General features: G+C 40.3%; 1 protein-coding gene across 1 annotated transcript in view; it reads right to left on the minus strand.

Annotated features, from left to right (window-relative positions):
- The window catches only part of CSRNP3 (cysteine and serine rich nuclear protein 3), a 209263-nt gene extending 198656 nt beyond the window's left edge, over positions 1-10607 (minus strand). The window contains exon 1 of the mRNA XM_045298964.1: positions 10471-10607. The gene's annotated coding sequence lies outside the window, so the exon portion shown is untranslated. The remainder of the gene's footprint in view (positions 1-10470) is intronic.
- Positions 10608-10815: the final 208 nt, after the last annotated feature.

A 10815-nucleotide genomic window follows, 5' to 3' on the forward strand; every position in this document is an offset into this window, starting at 1 on the left:
GTGTTTTATTCCATATTGATAAAACTGTTTGGCTAAATTAGTAACTTTGTAAAATTAAATCTAAACATCTGACATGAAATATTCTTTTCTATGAGTCGGTACCTAGTCTATGAGTCTGTACCTTAATTGTCTCTAACAGCCTTAATTTTGATGCATGCAATTAGCCCAGCACTTCAGTTGATTCACTTTGAGTTTAAGATGACAGAAAACCCTTGGTAAATTAGGTAATATTCTTTTAAGTAAGAAGTCATGAACACACTGATCCAAATAAAATTTTTTAAGGACCAGGGTCATGGGTAAAAAAGTTAACTTTACTTCAGGTATTTACCCTGGGTTCCCTAAAGATAGTCTTTTAAGCCTTGGCATTTCCCCAGCCATTGTACTGCCTTTGATGAGGCCTTAAGACCACTCCTGATGGTTCATGGTTATGAGGTGATTCAACTGAGGACTAGTTGCCAGAAAGACCATGGCTGCCATCAGCCCACCTGACAGGAGGTAACCAGGTGAACCACCCAGGGCTACTTATGGAGGAACCAATACAAGCTCCAGACATGGCAGCTTCAGGGCTTCCAGGGGGGCAAAACATTCACACATGTGCGATGGTACCTCATCTTTGGTTGGGGTGGGGGGGTTGTCACTGAAACTCTGCTTTAGGAACCCTCAGACCTAGTTCGATGCATCTCTTTTTTTGTTGTTGCCATAATAACACTGTAAAGCAAATTTAGGCTTTCCCATGACTTCTGTGAGTCTTTCTAACAAACTACATAGGAGTCAGCAGGTCAGCCCTGGGGCAATCCGATGACTTCTGAGCTCATTGCTGCTGTTCCGGGCTTGGGAAACCCGGCCTTGTCGTCAGCAAGCCAGAAGTGCTGGTATAGTGGAAAGCCCACTTTCATCACTGATGTCTGATGTTGGGCAGTCCGGAAGACTGTGCTCTTTAATTTGTGAGCTTTGACCTTGCTCTGGTGGCTAGAGTAGGAAGAAGTAGGCATATCCTGCTAGGGTTAGAACGGATGGTACAGAGGGGACAGAATGGAATCAATCTTTCAAGTGTACTGTTTTGTTCTGTTGTGCATAGGAATGCTGTGGGTAGAGCCCGCTGGAGGGCACCTGACAATGATGACAAGTCAGCCGGGGGGTGGGGGGTTGGGTGGGAGAAGGATGAGGCTTTCTGCTCCTGTAATGATTTATGACTCCTGACACCCTAGGGGCAGTTCTGCTTTGCCCTGTAGTGTTGCTCTGGGTTAGAATAAACTTGCTGGTGCTGGGCTTATTTTTGTTTGTTTATTTATTCCAACAGTATTATTGGCACATGATTTACATACCATATAACTGAACAATTCAGTCGTTCAATCATCATCTCAAGGGGAATTGTACAATCTCCACCACATCTCTCTTAGAGTATGCCGTCCCCGGCATGCTGGAATCACCTTTACAATGAGTTGTGCAATCGTGATCAGTTCTAATTCTCCTTCCCTCCTCCCACCTTCATTCTTTACACCCCAAATTCCCTCCCCCCCACCATTGCCCATCCCTCACCCCTGCAGTGCCTATTTATTTATTTATTTATTTTGTTTTAAATCGCTTAGTCAAGTTTACTGCCTGGGTTTTCTTCAGTAAGCTCTCTGGCTTTATGCATATTTCTTAAGACCAGAGGCCACACCCATGTTATATATATGTCTTATATAGCCATGGTATTAGCAAGGCACATCAGTATACCTAGTTGCCCTCGACTCTACTTCGGTCACAGCAGCCCTGTGTGTGTTAGAAGGGCACGGCGCCTCAGGGCTTCTAATGGCTGATTTTCTAGAAGCAGACAGGCAGGCCTAGCTTCCAAGGTGCCTCTTTAGAGAGACTGAAACTTTCAACCTCTCAGTTAATGGCTGCAAACGTAACTGTTTTCACTACCCAGGGACCCCATGACTTAATTTAATTATAGTATTGATGAATGTTTAATTATCCATCTTTTGGATTAATGAACAACTCTTAAATAGCTACGTAGTCTACAACTCTCTCCAAGCTAAAATGTCTTTGTTGGCATAGAAACAGCAAATGAGAGAAAACCAGGTGGCATAGCCCAAAACATAGATACGGGCAGCATCCTTGGGGAGAGGATGAAATGGGATTGATTACATTAGAAAAACACTATCCCCGTTCAATATTCATAGCCATTATTTTTTCTAAACAAAGTTACTCAAAGATGAAATTAAATACCCAAGACTCTGGCATTACTAAGATCTAAAGTACATACATTTTCAAATATTTAGTACTTGTAGGCCTTACAGTATCTGTTGAGATGAAAGATACATAAATATCCTAAATGGTGAATAATGGGAAATCATTTGATTGATTTGTTTTCAAACTAAAATTTGTGCATTGCTCATCTTAAGATATTTCCAATTACATTATCATCCAATCATGGTATAAAAATGTACAATATTGCATGTAATTCAGCATTCCACAATGTGATAATTAATGGGACCCACTATTGTATTTCAATTAGTAATATTCAGTGCTTTTAGCACCCTTTCCAGCAATCTTCACGAGCTTTCCCAGCGCTTTAGAAATTGTTTTAATAGATTGTGAGTTTTAAGGGAGGGTTGTTTTATGATGCTAATTAAAACCATTGCAGATATCCACTGAGGATTTTAAAGTGACATAATAGTTCATTACATAAATCAAGTTTCATTGGTTGCCATTCAAATTCCTAGACTTGAAAATTACACAAATCAATCTTTATTACTGCTCCATTATAATAATATTTTTGAAATAGGAAAAAAACAAATAAAACAAACAGGGTCTATCTGAATTTTAACTCACTACTAATACTTTCTTTACTTGGAAATTCAATATCTTTAAAAGAAAGCATCTTCCCAATTTTTGTGCTTTGTTCTTTAGCTAAGAAGAAAAGTCATAATGTTGCTATGTCTATCATGAGTTTTCTCTCTTCATTACATTTAAAATATATAATTTAAACAGTCCAACACTCACTGGAATTCTGTCAATTTGAGACATTTTGTTCCCCCCAGCTATTCTGATTCATGCCAGATCACTGCAACTAAACATAGAAAGCATATGGCACAACACAGTTCTGTGGAGCTGAGAAAATACCCAGTTTATTTCTAAATGACATTTTGGAAGTCCAAACATATAGTTTCCAGCGTAAAAGGGTTGAATATTGTAATCTATTCAGAAATCCCAACACTGGCCCTTTTATTTTTTTAGGTGGACCAGGTTTAATTCTTTTCAACACTTACAAGCACGAAATATACTTCCCCAAGCTGTCAGGAAGGATCAGACTGTTAGGTCTGAGAGAAGGGTTTTTAAATCTTTCGAGAAACACAAGGACATTTGCTCCAGGCACTATGGTTTCCACAGCACTATCAGAAGCAACACAAAGAAAGTCTGTCCACCTCTGGCGCCCAAGTCGAAGCCCCAAGGTGCCAGTACTTTGTAGATGGCTAGCAGAATTGCAATCACCTAAACTTACTGACATCATTTTTTCCAAGTCATTATACTTTTCAATCAGCCAATTGTTTATTTTTTATCTGTAACTACACCTATGCCACCTGAAAATTAGGATGTGTTTCTTTATTCAGAAATTTTTAAGCACTAACATTTTAAGATTTAGTTTTAAATAAATTATGTCAAATGAAAATACTCTGATCACTAATGTGAAGATGGAGTGCTTAATATTTAATAATGACCTTAATTTCTGTGGTCTTTTTGAAATATAACTGCAATATCAATTATACCTACAGACATCCTGAGTAAGTAATAGATGTGGGAAATTGGAAAATTTTCTATGATACATTCAGGGAAAAACACACTTTCCATTTCTCACACTGAAAATATTGAAGGAAAAGAAAGCCAAGCCTGAAGCTGCACATTGAAGGATTCTTTGAACAAATATTGAATGATGCAGGAAGCATCAAAAGATCATAGGAATACAGTTACAGTACCAAAAAGAATTGGTTGGCTGACTTGCAAACATTTCAAGAGATCATATGTGAGCAAGAGCCAAATATGGAAAGGAGCCCAAGGAGCACTGAAGGCCTTTGATCCTGGTGAAAAAACAATAGATGAAGTGCTGGGCTGTTCTTTCATACATGCCCAGCGCTTTGGAAGACAGTTGGCCAATCAATTGAAAGCGATCCATCTATATACCCACCCCAGAGAAAGCTGATACAACAGAATACAGAAACTAACAAATAATATTATCAAGATCACAATCAAGTATCACTTTGCTGAAGGCAATTCAAAAACAGCTAGAGCAGTACATCCCCAGGGAAGGGCTCGATTTAGAAATCCAAGGCAGATTCAGAAGAGGACGTGGAACAAGGAAGGGGTTTCATTGCTGATGCCAGATAAATTTTAGCTGAAGGAGAATAGCAGAAAGTTGTGTGCCTGTGCTTTATTAACTATACAAAGGCATTTGATAGTGTGGATCATAACAAGTTATGGATGCCATTGCAAAGGACAAAAAATCCAGAACACTTAATTGTCCTCAGATGTAACCTTTCCTTAGACTAATGGACAGTCCTTGGAATTGAACAAGGAGACATTGCATGCTTGAAAACCAAGAAAGGTATGCATTCGAGTTGTGTCCTTTTACCAAGTGTATTCAATATGTATGCTAAACAAATCATCTGAGAAGCTGGAATGTATGAAGGAGAACAATAGTCTCAGGATTAGAAAAATATCCATTAGCTCCCTGCAATATGCTGATAACATAAAGTTGCTTGCTGAAGCAAAGAGGACCTGAGGCATGTACTAGTGGTGAAGTTCAAAGACTACAGCTTTCACGATGGATTATACCTCAAGGAAAGGAAACTAGAATCTCCACACTGAGACCATGGATCGACACTAGTATAAGTGGAGGAAAATATGTAGCTGCCAGGATTTCATAATATTTAGATCCACATTCAATGCCTTTGAAGTGGCAGTCAAGAATCAAAGTACTGCATGGGGCAAATCTGCTGCAAAAAACCTCTTTAAAATGCTAAATAGAAAACACCTCATAACATGGATCAACCTGGAGAACATTATGCTGAGTGAAATTGTCAGTCACAAATGGCCATCTTTTGTAGAGACTAATGCTTTAAAAAGCGAGAAAAAGATTTTTACGCTTCAAATAAGAATGTAATCGTTACATGGAACTGTGTGTGACCTCCTCCCTGGGGGACAGACAACCAAAAAGTGGATGAAGGGAGACGTCGGACAGGGCAAGATATGACAAAATACCCATTTATAAACTATCAAGGGCACATGCGGGAGGGGGGAGTGGGGAGGGAGGGGAAAAATGAGGACCTAATGTCGGGGGTTTCAATGGAGAGAAAATGTTTTGAGAAACGATGTACAAATGTGCTTTACACAATTGCTGTGTGTATGGATTGGGATAACAGTTGTATGAGCCCCTAATAAAATGTTAAAAAAAAAAAAAAGAATGTAATCCTTATCAGGAGTGGGAAGGTCAGGGAAGTAAGTTATTAACTAGAGGGTAGAAACCTGTGAAATGGGTGAAGGGGCATTGCAATATCCAATAAGATGGAGATTGGGAAAAAATGGAGGCAGAAAGACACTGAGAACAGTTCAAGAGCTAAAGCAAAAGAGGTAAGTACTGTTACATTGCAATCAGAGTGACCTATGTGCAGATGCATGGATCTATATGTAGGCTGAACAGATGTGAGAGGGAGCGGAAGAGCATACCTGTGAGCATATGTAGGTTTGACAGAAGATAGCTGTCTGTGTTTATTTACATTTGCTGTAAACAGACCCATGAATGGGGTGTATATAAGGGAGAGAATTAATGACATTTTAGATATAACCAAATGCCCTGAGGAAATGAGTTGCTGACCCCGGAGGATCAAGGACATTTTCTCGAGGGACATCAAGGTCAATTGGCATAGCATAGTCTACAAAGGCAAAGTTGTACATCATACTTTGATGGATAGTGATTGGAGTCTTACGAGCTCATGAGTGGCTGTCTAAAGCACAATGATGGGTGTCTCCATGTCTGGAGGAGAGAAGAATGATGAAATTGAAGACTGATGGAAACAACCAGTACAATGGACTAATGGACCAAACCATCTGCCCCCATAGTCCTGAAACCAACAGAATTGTTTGGTTCCTAGATACCCCAACCAATTGTTCTGAAAGATGTCACATTATAAGATCCTGGCCAGAAGGGAGAGCAGGGTGGAACACACTCACAGCCATAAAAGAGACCAGACTTCCTGGTAGGCTAGAGAATGGTGGAACCCCCCAAGACCATTGCCTTTGTTTACCCTTCAGATCTGGAATGGAACTCATCTTCATGCTAAATTTTCAGTCAAACAGTAAACCGTTGTGTAACCTAAGCAGTAACACTAGTCAGGGATGTCCACCTGTGAAGACCCGGGGACAAAGTGTAGGAATGCTACAAAGGAGGAGTGGAGACCAAACACTAAGAGGTAAGGTGATGTTACATTTTAGGGTTTGCAATCAACTAGATGTAACAAGATGTAGGCAGGATCAGATGTAAAACTAATTATCTGCTCTGTACACGTTTCCCCAATTCACAATAAAAATGTTTTCTTAAATGCTAAAAAGCAAAGATGTCACTTTTAAGATGAAGGTGTACCTGACCTAAACCATGCCATTTTCAGTTGACTCCTAGGCATGCAAAATCTTAGCACTGAATAAGGTAAAAGGAGACAGGTGAATGTATTTTAATTATATTGTTGGTGAGAAACATTGAATGTATCATAGTTTGCCAGGTAAAGGGACAAATATGTCTTGAAAAGGTGAAGCCAGAATGCCCCTGGCAAGCAAAGATGGCGAGACTGGAGAGGTGATCAGGAGAAGGATGTGATATTTGCTCAACTAGAGAATCATCAAAAAAAAAAAAAGGAAGACCCTCAACAAGACGGACTAACACAGTGGATGCGATAATGGGCTCAAACACATCAACAGTGTTGTGGATGGTTCAGGACCAAGTACTATTTCATTCTGTTGTACGTGGGGTTGCTAGGACTTGAAATCACCTTGACCAGATCCTTTGCTAATTGAGCCTCATCCCATGAATTATGGGAGAGACATACTGTTAACACTGCCAGGATTACCTTTATATTCAGTTTCAGCCCTTACCTTTCTATGAATTAAAACCATAAGGAATAAGGGTGATTTTCTTAGATTAATTATGGTATAAAAATGAAAAAATAAACTTCAAATTTGGTCAAATAGTGTTTTTAACCTTAAAGTCATTTTTTTAAATTCAGCTTTTCAGCACTTAAAACAAATGAGTGGATATAAAACTAAGTGTTCCTAGCCAGCAAATGACTTTATTCACTCACAGAAGCTGTGACTGAATGAATCCAATCAAAATGCATGATAAGTGGGTTTCTAAGAGCTTGAATTATTGAACAAGTAATGTAGGTCCTACGGTTCAAGGGATGGAATGATATTATCTTTTCTTTTCAAACTTAGGGAGTACAGGCTGACCATTTGCCCCTCTGGCAAAAGTGGAGTGTAGAAAGGTTTTATTTTTAAAGTAAGGGAAACAAGCTTCTACGTGTTAGCTGCCATTAATGATTCACAGTGCACACTTCATCTCACCTACACTTCACTGTAACATTTTCATGTTATCACAAGTGGCATTATGTCACCCAGACGAACCAATTTCCTTCATTTAAATGTAGAACAACGTGTGTTCTGTAAGATATTTCCATCAATGTCAGTGACATACAAGAAATATCTCAACAGTCTGCCTTGTCACTTATGGAAAGGGGAAGTAAAGTTGTTCACACTCAAAACTGAATTCCCTGTCCCCTATTTCCTTTAGTTCACCGAATTCCTCATAAACTCATCACCAACACTGACCTCCAGCCAGAAAATTCTGGGTAATATCACCAGAAACCGACTGGAGTGGACAGGGAAGAGGGGGCTACAAGGGACGAGAAGCCAACCATCTTTGTAAGAGGGGCTGGCTAAACAGATACAGCCACGCCTTTCATTTAATGATTGGGGCCCTTCTATTCAGGAGTTCAGAGCCACTGGACGGTGCCAACAATGAACTTGTTTGGCTACTGGTTGGATGTTCAAGTTTGCCCCGAAGAACCTTGGAAGAAATGTCTAGTGATGTACTTTCAAAAAGCCAGCCATTGAAAACCCTCTTGGCACAGTTCTGCTCTGACACACAATGAGAATCAAGTCCACAGCAACTGGTTTTCTTAGCAATCCGAGAAGTACCCGGCTCATCAACGTGCTGCGTGGTAGAGTAAAATGGTAGGATCAAACGCAGGAATTGGCATGGAAGTCCTCCGCCACCACCTTGCTTTTTTATTCTAATTAGATTAACCTCCCGGGGTCTAGGTATCCGGATTTATAAAATAAGGGAATCGGTCTGGAAGCACTCTCCAAGGCCCTTCTAGTTTGAACAGTCTTTGAATTCAAAAGGAGACTTGATTCTCTACTCTGGCTTTTGTCCCACATTGTCATGTTCAGACACTAGATCCTCTCAACGATAGATATATCGAGAGAAACTAAAAGGGCCTTCTTCCATAATTCTCTCAATTTGGTAAAATGTAAGGTTTTATATTGAAAGTCAGACTAAAAGAAGTCCTGTCCTCACGTAACAGAATTTCCCAGAACATCATATTTTCAGGCCCCACTTCTCTCTGTCCCTCCTCTTCCGTGTTTCTCTCCAATCCTGGTTCTGGTCACACACTCAATTACAAACCGCTCAAGGGTGCACAGTGTTATTCCCTTGCAAAGGAATATCAGCAGAGCTTCCCTTCACAAATCTTGAAAATTCACAAAGAAAAGTATATTAACTGCACTACCGGAGAAAATGAATCAAACTACAGTTGCTTTGTCTCCTGGCCCAAGACTTCTTCACTGGCTACAGTGGATAACGCCTCTTCCACCAAATCTAGCAACGGGGACTAGTCAAAACAGCCTTGGCCAGATATCAAAACAGTCATCCAAAAATATAAAATCACTCTTTGCTCAAAGTCTTCCACTTCTAGGGAGCTGTCCAGGTGCTCAGTAATTTCCCAGACTCCCTTACACCACCAGAACATCACTTTCTTCTAGAAAGCATCCTGGGCCATAATCCTAAGGCCCGGCAGAGTTTCAAGAAGAGTATAGGCACTTTGTGAGCTCACGGGCTCTAGAAGTCAATGTGTTACATAAGAAAGCCCCACAATCAGTTTTACCAGGAGTTAATCTGTAACTTTAGGAGAATCATAGAAATGAGGGAGGCTGTGAGTGTGCTAAAGATTGTAAATACATATCTCACAGCACTGTGTAAAATACTGCACTGAATTAGATGTGGTGGGGTTCACAGAAATAGTCTTAGATTGACTTAGAATTGGCTAATGGGAAGAAACACGTTGAGAAACAGTAGGTAGCCCTACATTGCTCATGGGCTGGCAAGTGAGCGCTTTCCACGGACAAAGAAAGGACACAGCAGCGGTGTAGAAACTTCAGGCTGTGAATTTCAAAGGCCTGTTTCTATGATTTGAAATCTCAAATACAAAAGCCTGGGGGAGGGGGGGAGCAGATACTGGCAAAAAACTCTTGTGGGAGAAAAATAGCATTTCAGAAACAATTTTGCTTGTTGTTGTTGGCTACCTTTTACTTTTATTAGGGAATTCACTTGAAAGGGAAAGCTATATGCACTCACACTATGAGGGTGAAGTGATGAAGATTTTGTTATCCATGATTTCTTCTATTTGGCATGGTGTTCCTCTTTTGAAAATTTGAATTCTTCTTCCCTTAGTAACTGGTATTGAATGGAAATACAGGGACTGGGACATAGTCACCTATCATTTTTGCAGTCCCTGCATACTGAAAACCTTCTGTACAAGAAATGCAATTTGGAACTGGGTAGAATTTCTTTAAATAGGTAGAATTTTAAGTTAACACATACATTTTAAGTTAGCACAATAAATTATTGTGCATGGTAAGTACCTGGAAGTAGAGATTTTTAAAAATTCACTTTACTCATGAACTTGGCCTTTAGTCTGAGATTCAACCCCATCCACTCAACATTTCAAAGACTAAGTTCATGACAACATTTCCTTTCAAAGAAAAATCATGTTTTCATCTAGGATGGGAACGTGCCTTACTCAGCATGGAAAGCAATGTTGCTACAATCCTTGGCAATACTAGAAGTTTAAAGAGCTCTGAGGGGTGTATTTTGAAAAGCTGACTTTGTTTCAGAGAGCAAAGGACACACATTGAGGTGTTCCACTTGCTGCCTGTTTACCTTAGATACCTAAGACCTATCTCTGCCCCCAGTAGCCTCACTTCCTTTACTACTCCATACACGAGAGGCGTTTAGTCAGCGGAAATGATTTCATGCTTGGCCAATAAGTCCAGTAAGACCTGAGCAGACACCAGTCAGTACATAAAGCTAAAGCCCCTAAAGACTCGCCGTGCCAAACCATAGGGAGCCCAGCCTGAAATAGAGCTTCAGATACTCACAGGTGAAATGCTTAGAGGTCGATGACTTGACACTGTCAACACTGCCAGTACTGTCACAGCCAAAAATGTCATCATCTGATTCCCGCACAGAGGAGCAGGGTGAGGAGCCGTCAACTTCTTCAAACTTCCTCTTTAAAATTCCACTCATCACTGCGATGCTGTCACACGTACCTGGAGCAGGAACGGGAGCAACGACACAGTGAGATGTTTGACCGTGACTGCACAGCCTGCCAAGGCCTCTGAGTCATCGGGGTGATGCTGTGGTGTTTGAACCACATTGTCCTATACATACAGGAATGGCTCTTTCCCTCATGCTCAACCCACTGAGAACAATGCCATCGTGAT

This window comes from Echinops telfairi, unplaced genomic scaffold (genome assembly GCF_000313985.2).
Source record: "Echinops telfairi isolate 266 unplaced genomic scaffold, ASM31398v2 ScPeMD7_4;HRSCAF=17, whole genome shotgun sequence".
Lineage (NCBI taxonomy): Eukaryota > Metazoa > Chordata > Mammalia > Afrosoricida > Tenrecidae > Echinops > Echinops telfairi.